At 49.0% G+C, this 12,272-nt stretch overlaps 1 non-coding gene across 1 annotated transcript; it reads left to right on the plus strand.

The window, feature by feature from the left end:
• The first annotated feature begins 9,265 nt into the window (after positions 1-9,265).
• Positions 9,266-9,371, plus strand: LOC127673440 (U6 spliceosomal RNA). Its single transcript, XR_007975171.1, has one exon. It is a non-coding gene; the product is annotated as a U6 spliceosomal RNA (small nuclear RNA).
• The last annotated feature ends 2,901 nt before the right edge of the window (positions 9,372-12,272 follow it).

Below are 12,272 nucleotides of genomic sequence, written 5' to 3' on the forward strand. Positions count from 1 at the left end.
CCACAGTCTGGAGGTGGAGCGCCTTTATTCTCAGCCATCTCAAAGGCTCCCTTTAAACATTTTTTTTACCAGCATATATTTGTTACATCTAATAATGGTTTCATTATAGCATTTTCTTATATGTGTATAACATATTTTAATCATATTTGATCACGGCGCCTTTACCCTCTCTTGCCTTGGTTTCTCTTCTGCTTTCATGTTTCTTATTTCTTTCTAATTTTTGTGACCCAGTGAGTTTCATTAAAGTCGCTTGCGGGGAGCATGAGCACCTAACCAGTAGCTCCACCACTGAAGAAAATGTCTCTCCCGACACCCATTAACTACTACTAGATCCTTATTGAGGGAGTGGGGCTTTGAATGCCACTTCCTCTTGCTTTTGGTTTTTATCCAAAGTTGACTCTGAATTACTGTTCTCCACCTCTAGACTGCTGGGATTTTAGACATGTACCGCCTCCCTCAGTTTATGAAGTACTGGGGCTGCCAACTGAACTACATTTTCAGCCAGGTCCTTCCCACTGTAATGATAGGACATCTTGTAGACCACAGCCCTATTCTCACACACACTTGTGTTTTCTTTGTTATGCTAAAGAGGAAACTGAGTCTAGGAGGGTGCCCGAGTGATAGAATTCAGTAGCAAAGAAAGGATTAGAACTTGGTTCTTTCTGCCTGAATTGGCCAAGAAGGCAGTGCCAGCACTTCCTGGAGCTGGACTAGAGATAAAGTATGAGAAGGGGGTAAAGGAGTCACCTGAAGGGTCACAAGAGTGACTATGCATGCTCTGTGTGACTTATACTAAACTTTGCTTTATTTCTTCACCTTTTGCAGTTTTGACTAAGCCAGCTCAGTCAGTCAACAGGGTCTCAAGGGCAGCAGTGAGGATTGAAAAGAAAAAGACAATTAGACAACATTATAACACGACCCCAGCCAGCACTGAGGCTGAAGCGACTTTAATTATTCCAGCCTGCTTTTATACCATTCTAGCACTGGCAGAGAATAGGGTCGGTTCTTAGATCAAAGTCAAAGTGATCGAACAAGGCAAAGAAAAAAGAGATCACACCAGGTAGTAATCAAACAAAGCAATGAACAGAAGTCACTGGGTCTGGTGGCTTATCAGGATTACCAAGACAAAAGGGAAGTCACACATTCCTTGGTTGCGTTCACCTCGGTCCTAGAGTTAGCCCAAACGTAATATTCTTATCTGATCCTACTTCCTTGAGCCCAGTGACAAGTACTGGCCAAATTTCTAGAAGCGTTACCAAAAGCTCTCCACGCAGTTTGGAAAGCACTTCCTGCAGAGAGAGGCTATTTCTGGTGGACAGCTGGAGTACCCTTTCTGAGCTACAAGTGCTTTAGCAGGTGAGGTAGCTTCGAGATGAAGTCGCAGGTGGGAAGAGAGTCAGGAATTGAGTCCCAGTTTGCTGGGTCCCGGGGGGAGGGGCGACATCAAGACATTCCTTTTTCAACGTTTTGCTTTGGCAGTACGGGGCACTGAGCCCACAGCCTTGTGCATGAAAGTCTAAGAGGTCTATCACTGAGCTACAGCCCATCCCTCCTCCCCAATATTTATATATGCATTATATACATATATACAGTATATACCTATACTCCTGAAAAATAATCAGATGTAATCAAGAAACCATCCGTTTGATAAGCCCCAATGAATCCACCACCCCAAGAAAAACACAATAGCTTTGCTCACATAACACATACCACTAGGGGGCAGCAGGGGTTGTAGACACAGGATAGACATAACGAGGGAGTTTTAAGCAGAGGGAGGAATACAGCTTGGAACCTGAGTTTGACCCCATGTATTCGCATGGTAGATAGAGCGAGCCAGAGAGCGGACTTCTGTAATCCGTCCTCTGACTTCCAGGAAAGCACCCACATAAATAGATACAAAGAAACAAATGACAGAATAGAATCCCAAAAGGGGGTGGGGGTGGGGGATAGAAATAGTCTTTCTTTCAACACAAACCAAGGCTCTTGTTTCTAAGAGTTTATTCTTGAGCTAAATATAGAAATGGTTTCATCAAGTTCCGTCAAGACCCTTGTAGGTCTTAGGGATCAAACTCAGATCAGCAGGCTTGGCAGCAAGCTCCTTTATGCCCTGGAGGACACCCCTCCCACCCCACTCCACCCCACCCCGCCCCCGTTCTCATATGTTAATCCTGTGTTCTCTGCCTCTTCTTCTTCTTCTTCTTCTTCTTCTTCTTCTTCTTCTTCTTCTTCTTCTTCTTCTTCTTCTTCTTCTTCTTTGGTTTTTTGGATTTTGGGTTTTTTTTGAGACAGGGTTTCTCTGTGTAGCCCTGGCGGTCCTGGAACTCACTCTGTAGACCAGGCTGACCTCGAACTCAGAAATCTGCCTGCTTCTGCCTCCCAGAGTGCTCTTCTGATGCATTCAGTGTCGGGAAGAGAGCCTTGGAGGGAAGTCTATTCATGTTATCCTTGTATTATTCAACAGACAGCTTGCTTCCACACAGAGGCGCTAAGGTTCAGACAGTAAGGGAGGCAGAAGTAGTGTGAAGAGAGACAGGCCAGCTATCTCACTCCATGTTGGTCTTCAGGGAGACATCTGTTGACCCAAGGCCTTCTGGTCCCTAACCTAAGCATCTGTACCATGACCTCACTAGGCAGGTGTCATCTACCCCAAAGCTGGTGGCCCTGTATTCCTTACTTTTGTCTTATTCTCTTTGTCTGTCTATCTATTTGTTTGGTTTTTCCAGACAAGGTTTCTCTGTGTAGATCTGGCCATCCTAGAACTTGCTCTGCAGACCAGGCTGGCCTCGAACTCACAGAGATCCGGCTGCCTCTGCCTCCCGAGTGCTGGGATTAAAGACTTGTGCTATCACTGCCAGGTTGTTTCTTACTTTTCTTTTTTTGTTTTTGTTTTTTGTTTGTTTGTTTTTTTTTTCGAAACAGGGTTTCTCTGTGTAGCCCTGGCTGTCCTGGAACTCAGTCTGTAGACCAGGCTGCCCTTGAACTCAGAAATCCGCCTGCCTCTGCCTCCCAAGTGCTGGGATTAAAGGCATGTGCCACTACTGCCCAGTGTTTCTTTTTTTGATGCTATGACAGTAACAACTTAAGGAAGGAAAAAAGGAAGGAAGGAAGGGAGGGAGGGAGGGGGGAGGAAGGAAAGAAGGAAGGAAGAAAGGAAGGAAGGAAGGAAGGAAGGAAGGAAGGAAGGAAGGAAGGAAGAAGGAAGGGTTTGTTTGAGGTCACAGCCCACAGGGCGGGGGTGAAGTGGAATAGAGGAAAAGCTGTAGCGTCAGTTTGGAAGGGACACAGACACAACTTCTTTCAACAGGGTTCATCAGCATGAGAGGGTGCAGAGAGGGGACTGGTCCTGGAGGTGGAAGGGGGAACTTTAGAGAGAAAGAATAGCTTCACTAGGACAGAGTGAGAGAGAGACAGAGACAGACAGAGACAGACAGACAGACACACACACACATAAGAGACAGACACACACATAAGAGACAGAAAGACACACAGCAAGACAGATACAGACAGCCTAACGCACAGGGAGGGGCATGAGGGTCAACCATGAAGGTTGGAGGGGAGAGGCCAGAGGAGGAGCCTCTTCAGAGAGTGGAAGTAGCCTTCCGAGTGATTTCCCAGCAGCTCCCCTGAGGGAGTAGCTTTGGACTAATTCCCTAGACACGGGAGAGGCCTTTACCTATCACTTTTAGGGGTGGCAGGTAGCGATTTAGGCCGACGTACTGTGGGTGAGGAGAGTGTGCAGGAGCCAGGTATCACAACTCGCTGCGAGCTGTCTCTTCAGAGCACAGCCTGCCTCTCACCTCTGCTCCAGAGAGGGAGCTGCAGGGAGTGGGGCTTGACCCGGCCTCTGAGACCCCTGGCCTGACTTTCAGAGAAGGCACGTCCGTCCGTCCGTCTGTCCGTCCGTCCGTCAAGGAAGTGAGGCAGTTGTCGGTCCATCCACAGCCAGAAAGCGGCGGCGGAAGCTGGGGCTCAGGTTGCCATCCTTCCTCTGTCCACGGTTCCCTCATCTGCGACTCCTGGAGCCGCCCACGGCCCACGTTCCGAGAGTTCGCTCTTGCTCAGATGAGCCTTGTGCACACTCGTACCCAGACGCGACTCCTAGGTGTAGCCTCCAAAGTCAGTAACTTGAAGTCAACTAAGAGAAAGTAAGGTGCGGGTTAACTTAGGTCTCTCCTCTGTAATACAAATGCTCCTGTCTTCTGCCTGCCGGATCACCTCGGAGATGTCCCTGCGTCCTGCTGTGCTGACTCGATCCCACCTTAGCCCCCGGGCCGCGTCGAGGTGCAGCATTAGGTGCCACCATTCCTGTCCTTTGTCCTCTGGCCAGAGTTGCTTTGTGGCTCCCGTATCAACGCCAGTCTCTGAACTCATGACTCCTGTTTCTTCATTGTCTTAGTTTGTGGCACGCCTCATTCTCTTCACTCCTTGCCCCACGGTGGCATCTCTGCCGGGGGCACCTCCGCCTGGCATCCAGGGATCTCCTCAGGCCTTCTACTGGTCCCAGCCTCAGGCCTCTGCCTAGCAGCTGCCTCCGGTTTGACCCCGCCCTAGCGGCTGCACCCACAGCCAGGCAGATAGTGTGGGTTCTGGAGGAGCGAGGGATTCTTTCCAAACGCTGCTCTGCTATTCCTGGGAAGGTCACCTTGTACTTCTTGGGATCAGAGCCCACGTGGAGAAGGAACTTCTAGCTCTTTCCCGTGGGGTGAGCCTCTGGAGCGTGAGCCAAAGCCCATCAGCTGTTTTCGGAACACAGAAGCCACGGTGACCTCTTTTTATTTGTTTGTTTGGTTCTTAAATGAAGTCTTTTGTAGCCCAGTATGGCCTCGAACTCCCTTTGTAGCCAAAGACAACCTTTGAACTCCTAACCTCTTCTCCGTACCTCTGTAGTATTGGAATTCCGGGTGTGCCCCACCACACCCAGCTTAGCTGGTGCTGGAGGGAAATCTCAGGGCTTCTGGTGTGTATGATGTTTTACCTGCGTGTATGTCTGTGTGCCTCAGGTGTCAGTGGCTTTTCTGGGAAGAGATTTACAGGCTTTTGTGAGCTTCCGGGTGGGGCCTGGGAATTGACACTAGGTCCCTCCGGAAGAACATTCAGTGCTCATGACCGCTGAGCCATCTCTCTAGGCATTGCACAGTGTGTGTGTGTGTGTGTGTGTGTGTGTGTGTGTGTGTGAGAGAGAGAGAGAGAGAGACAGACAGAGACAGAGACAGAGAGACAGAGAGAGAGAGAGAGAGATGGGGTCCTCCCCCCATCAAGCTGATTGGCCTCTCTTTGGGTCAAGTGATCCATCCTCTGTGCTAGGACTAAAGGCACGTGCTGATTTAGATTCTTTGCCCCTTTTTTGGTGGTGCTGGGATTGAACCCAGAACCTTATACAAGCACTATCACTGAGACAAGTCCCCAGTCCTCAGTTTATATTTGGCATTAGTTAAGAATTACTTCCTTTGAGGGAAGTTCTCACGTAAAAAAGGCTGGCCTTGCACTTAAGGATCCTTGTCTGTCCCCAGCATCCATGCTGAGTGCCGGGATTTCCAGCGTGTGCCGTCATGTCTGGCTTGAGGTCGTGTCTTGACAAGACCTCTCTCCGGCATGCTTCTGCCTCACACGCCATGATCATCATAATCCTCGTGTTCTTTTCGCTGACTCCGTGAGTCAGCGCTCCGGGCAGGGCGCAGTTGGCCTGGCTGGCTTCTTGCGCTGCCTTCCCAAGGATCCATTCACTTGTCTGCTGTGGACTAGTGGGTGGGTGGGACTGCGTGGGTGACGGGGCCTCGGCGCTTCTGCTCCAGGCAGAGTCCTCAGGGCAGCAAGAGTGGAAAGGGCCACGGCGAGAGGACTGGAACTTAAATTTTTTCAAATCCTTGTTTTGATTTATGTTTTTTGTTTTTTTGGTTTTTTTGGTTTTTTTTTTTTTTTTGGTTTTTTTTTTTTTTTTTTTTTTTGAGATAAGGTTTTTCTGTGTAGCCCTGGCTGTCCTGGAACTCACTCTGTAGTTCCTGTCCTGCTCAGATCCTACTGTTAATGATAGTTCTTAAACGCTTTAACTTCGTTGTGGCCCCCCACCTACCAGAGGCAGTGGGGAAGAAAGGACTGGCGGCTCACACCACACGGCATTCCAGATCGACAGGACCTTGGGCGGTGGCAGTGCACGCCTTTAATCCCAGCACTTGGGAGGCAGAGGCAGGCGGATTTCTGAGTTTGAGGCCAGCCTGGTCTACAGAGTGAGTTCCAGGACAGCCAGGGCTACACAGAGAAACCCTGTCTCAAAAAAAACAAATCCAAAAAAAAAAAAAAAAAAAGATCAAATTAATGCTGGGCAGTGGTGGCGCACACCTTTAATCCCAGCACTTGGGAGGCAGAGGCAGGCAGATTTCTGAGTTCGAGGCCAGCCTGGTCTACAGAGTGAGTTCCAGGACAGCCAGGGCTACACAGAGAAACCCTGTCTCAAAAAACCAAAAAACCAAACCAAACCAAACCAAACAAAAAACATATCGAGAGGATCTGATGCCCTTTTCTGGATTCTGTGGGCACCTTTGCTCATGTGCACACACCTAATATGTGCCCCGAGTACACACACACACACACACACACACACACACACACACACACACTATTATATATATATACCAATAAGAAATAAGATTATTGTTTATTTTTCAAGACAGGGTTTCTCTTTGTAACAACCCTGGCTGTCCTGGAACTGGCTTTGTAGACCAGGCTGGCCTCAGACTCACAGAGATCCTCCTGCCTCTGCCTCTCAAGTGCTGGGATCAAAGGTATGTGCCATCACACCCAGCCCCGAGCCCCCAATTTTTTTTTAAAGACAAAAGTCTTTACATGTTTAGTCAAGACACAATCCCTCCCCCACAGCGACTCCTTTCCCTTTTTGTAGGGTGCACATCAAATTTTTTATGTGGTAAATGGTGACCTTGAATTCCTGGTCCTCCTGTCTCTCCCTCCTAAGTGCTGAGATCAGAGGTGTGCACTGCCCTGTCTGGCTGTCCCCGAATAGTTTCCATGTTGAATTTTTGGATTTAAAACTCACAAAAATGGAAATTCATGTGTGTGTGTGTGTGTGTGTGTGTGTGTGTGGTGTGTTGTTGTTGTGTGTATGTGTGTGTGTATGTGTGTGTGTATGTGGTGTGTGGTGTGTTGTTGTTGGTGTGTGTGTGGTGTGTGTGTGTGTGTGTAGTGTGTGTGGTGTGTTGTTGTTGTTGTGTGTGTGTGTGTATGTGTGTAGTGTGTGTGTTTCATGTAACCCAAGCTGGCCTCAGACTCATTATGTAAGGATGGTCTGAAAGTCCTGATGCTCCTGCTCCAGCTCTTGGGATGACTGGGTCCCACCAGCCTCGGTCATCACAGCTGACACTGGCACACACGGGATGATGCAGGGATAAACCTGAACGGTGATTAAGGTTTTACTTAACAGGAAGCAAAACATAAGTCAGGAGCCTGGTGGAGAGACTGGAAACAGAAGCGGGGACCTGAGCTGCTGTTGCCCAAGACCAGGGTTGAAAAGGAGGAAGCAGGTCTCTGCGCTAGTCTACCTACTGTGTGCCCAGGATACCTACTGTGTACCCAGGATACCTACTGTGTGCCCAGGATACCTACTGTGTGCCCAGGATACCTACTGTGTGCCCAGGATCCCTGTAGGCACACTCAGAAAACCCATCTTATTCCTTCTGTATGCATGTGCACAGGAGCTCTCTAGCTACAGCACCAGTGTGGGGTCAGAGCACAACGGGGAGTCAGTTCTCTTCTACTGTGTGAGTCCTGGGGATGGAACTCAGGTCCTCAGACAAGGCAGCGAGTGCCTTAACTCACTGGGCCATCAGAAATCCGCCTGCCCCTGCTTCCCAAGTGCTGAGATTAAAGGCGTGTGCCACCACTGCCGGGCTAGCCTTTGCCTTTGGGGTCCAGAAAAGGACGTTGGGATCCTTGGGTTGGGATCCTTGGAACTGGAGTTCAATCCAGTGTGAGTTCACCATGTGGCTGCTGGGAATTGAACCTGGGTCCTCTGGAAGAGCAGCCAGTGCTCCTAAACACTGAGCCATCTCTCAGGCTGAACAGTTCATATTTGTATCATGATGGCTTTAAGTTTACTTCCTGGAAAGTTGAAGATTGAGACCGCCCCCCCTCCTTTTTCGTATTCTAGACTTGGCTTGAACTTACTATAGTTGTCAAAGATGGCTTTGAACTCCTGATCCTCCTGCCTCAACCTCCTGAGTGCTGGCATTATAGGTGTGAGCCATCATGCCTGGCTTCCAAAACAACCTAAAAACTTTTCTTTCTTTTTTTTTTTGAGACAGTGTCTCAGTGCGTAGCTCTTGTTGACCTGTAAGTCACTGTGTAGACCAGACTGGCTTCTAACTCACAGGGATCCACCTGGAGCTGCTTCCCAGATGCCAGGAGTCAATGTGCGTACCTTAATACCCAGCCACTCGAAATGTTTTGAAATTGTGTTTTAAAATTTCTTTGACTGTGTTCGTGTATGTTGTGTGTTGTGTATGTGTCTGTGTGTATGCTGTGTGTGGTTTTTTTTTTTTTTTTTTTGGACTTAGTTTTTTGAGACAGGGTTTCTCTGTGTAGCCCTGGCTGTCCTGGAACTCACTCTGTAGACCAGGCTGGCCTTGAACTCAGAAATCTGCCTGCCTCTGCCTCCCAGAGTGCTGGGATTACAGGCGTGCGCCACCACTGCCTGGCTTGTGTGTGTTGTATATTGTGTGTGTGTGTATGTGTATGTGTGTGTTGCATAGTGTGTGTGGTATGATGTGTATATATGAGTGTGTTATATGTGTGCTGTGTGTGTGTATGTTGTGTGTGTTGTGTGTGTGTACCACAGCATGTATATGACAGTCAAAAGGCAGCGCGAAGGAGTCAGTTCTCTCCTTCCACCATGACAGTCTCTGGGGTCAAACTTAGGTCATCAGGCAGCGAGCATCTTTACCCACTGAATCATCTCACTGTCCCCTGAAAGACTTTTGAAGAGTTGAGGCCTCTGTGAACTGTCACAATTGCAGAATGGGCTGAGCTAGCGATCCTTTCCCAACTAAGTCACCATGCAGGCAAATAAACAGCAATAAACAAAACACAACACAGGAGTAGCTAGCTGCCAGTAGTGGAGGCGCAGACTGGTAATCCTAGCACTTGGGAGTCTGAGGCAGGAGGGTCTAGAGTTCAAGGCCAGCCCAGAATCCACCGTGAGAGCCATCTAAAAAGAAACAAACAAATAACAACAGTAACAACAAAAATCCATCCAAAGGTGCTCGCTTCGGCAGCACATACACTAAAATTGGAAGATACAGAGAAGAATAGCATGGCCCCTGCACAAGGATGACACGCAAATTCGTGAAGCGGTCCATATTTTTTGAACTAGCATTAGAGGGGAATATAAGGACAGAGGAAAAGGGAGGGAGGTGATTGGAGAATGGATGGAGAGAAGAAGGTTTATGGGACATATGGGGAGGGGGGATCTGGGAAAGGGGAAATCATTTGGAATGTAAACAAAGAATATAGAAAATAAAAATATTAAAAAAAAATCCATCCAAAGAAAAGGCGTGGGAGGGGGCTGAGAATGGGGCTGAGTTAGCAGTGTTTGCCTCGCATGCAGAAAGCTATGCCCAGGGCCGTATAACCTGGGGGTGGGGACACATAGCTTTAAACCTAGCACTCTGGGGGATAGAGATGGGGAGATCTCTGTGAATTCAAAGTCAGTCTGGTCTACAAAGTGAGTCCCAGGCCAGCAAGGGGCTACATAGCCAGACCCTGTCTCATTAAATAAATAAATAAATAAATAAACATATAGCAGACTGCTTTTGGTGAATCCTTCCTTTATAGCGCTGTATTTGAGAAGAGGGAGAGGGCGGTAGGCTGTGAGGTGCACCAGAGGTCTGAGGCGATCACTAATGAACACCAGATGCCCCGCTTCACACAGCCTCAGTTGGTTCCTGGGTTGACCCGCTTTAGCCCCCCACTGCATGTCTTTGGATCCTCGGGGAAGTCACAGAATGACGACCTGGCCTGAGAGAATGAGGACAATGGGGCTTAGACTTCTTCACTTCCCTATGGATGTCAGGGATGCGCAGGGCATCAGGAGCCTATGGCGCCCCCTGGTGGTCGCAGTCTCTCTAGCCCCGGCTCCTGGAGCCAAATCTTGGACGGTTGCTGGGTCTTCACTGCCACCTAGCGGCCAGCTCCTTGAGGCTTTCCCAGGCCGGAAGGACAAATGGTCCAGTTCTGGCCTGTGTCTAGGGATCTGCGGTGATCTCGGAACTGCTCAATGATTGGCTCCAGGGAAGCAGCAGAAGGCAGACAATCGGGAGGTCAAGAGCTCTTGGGTTTAGAAAATGTGGGAGAGGGGGCTGGAGAGATGGCTCAGCAGTTAAGAGCACTGACTGCTATATCAAAGGTCCCAAGTTCAAATCCCAGCAACCACATGGTGGCTCACAACCGTCCGTAATGAGATCTGATTCCCTCTTCTGGAGTGTCTGAAGACAGCTACAGTGTACTTACATATAATAAATAAATACATTAAAAAGAAAAAAGAAGCCGGGCGGTGGTGGCACACACCTTTGATCCCAGCACTTGGGAGGCAGAGGCAGGCGGATTTCTGAGTTCGAGGCCAGCCTGGTCTACAGAGTGAGTTCCAGGACAGCCAGGACTATACAGAGAAACCCTGTCTTGAAAAAAGCAAGTCCAAAAAAAAAAAAAAGAAAAAAAGAAAAAAAAAAAAAAAGAAAAAAGAAAAAAAAAAAAGAAAATGTGGGAGAAGTCGGGCGGTGGTGCGCATGCCTGTAATCTCTGGGAGGCAGAGGCAGGCGGATTTCTGAGTTCGAGGCCAGCCTGGTCTACAGAGTGAGTTCCAGGACAGCCAGGGCTACGCAGAGAAACCTTGTCTCGAAAAAAACCAAATCCAAAAAAAAAAACCAAAACCAAAAACAAAAACAAAACAAAAAAAAGTGTGGGAGAAACAATCCCAGTGCTGGGATGAAGGGCGCGCACCCCCACTGCCCAACGGAGCCTCGTCCTATAGCTGGAGATGCGCGCTCTGCTTGCTGTGTGGGGGCAGGGATCAGAACTCTGGTCTTAACCACGGAGCCGTCTCCCCCAGCCAGCCCCCATGAGGGCGTGTCTTATGATGCAGTTAGCGACATTATTCTGAGGAGTAAGTGGTGAGGGTGCGTGCGTGTAGGAATTGTGGGAAGGCTGGAAGACAACGTCAGGAAACCATCTACTTTGCCTTTTCCCCCTCCTTTCTTTGTTTCTTTCTTTCTTTTTCCCCCAATAATGTCTCACTATTTTTTGTTAGCCTAAAACTGGAAGTGTAGGCCAGGCTGGCCTTGAACTCACAGAGAGCCACCCGGCTCGACTTCCCAGGTGCTAGGATTAAAGACGTGTGCAGACCTTACGTCCTGAGATAGGATCTCCCACTTTGTCCTGGGACAGCAGTCGGGCGAGGCTGCCTGGCCGGTGAGCCCAGGCATGCCCCCTCCCACCCCCATGCTGACATTTTAACCGTGTGCCAACTATGCCAGAGTCTTTTGACGTGGGTGTGGGGGTCAGACCCAGGTCCCCATGTGGGCTGGCAAGTACTTTACCCACCGAGCTTTCTCCATAGCTGAAACTTTTCTCTGAGTCACAGGAGTTGTGACCTTCCTTTGTTTGTGGAGTAACCGGGTTCATCCACAGTTCACCAAATCTTGTCCAGAATGGAGTCTTCCAAATAGAAAATCGGGGCCCGGAAGCCACTTGCATGACACCCCAGCCAACAAGAGAAGGACGTGTGGGATTCCCGGGGACCCGTGGGATACTCGCCAGGATACTCCAGACACATATCAACCAATGGGAAAGGAGGAACATCAGAGTGTGGGCTCTGACCACAGTGGATTAGAAATTAATACCAGACGAAAATAGGGGAAATGTGTAGGTATGTGGAAATTAAAGAGCAGGCTTTTTCTGTGTGCATCTACCCCTGTGCGTACATGTGTGTGCATGCAGGTGCATGTGTGCGCTTGGAGGATGGGTGTGTGTGTGTGTCCTGCTCCTCGGTGTCTGTCCTGTTCCCTTGACACCAGGTCTCTCACTGAACTTGGAACTGGAATTAACCAGCAATCCCAGTCATCTCCCTGCCACTGTCCCCTACCAGTGCTGGGGTTACTGGTGTGTGGCCACATTCAGAGTTTTTACACTGGTGTTGGGCATTTGAACCCATGTTCTAATGGTTGAACAGGAGAACATCATCCCCACTGATTTAAATCCTCGCCCTACAA

The sequence above is a fragment of the Apodemus sylvaticus genome, chromosome 22 (genome assembly GCF_947179515.1).
Source record: "Apodemus sylvaticus chromosome 22, mApoSyl1.1, whole genome shotgun sequence".
Lineage (NCBI taxonomy): Eukaryota > Metazoa > Chordata > Mammalia > Rodentia > Muridae > Apodemus > Apodemus sylvaticus.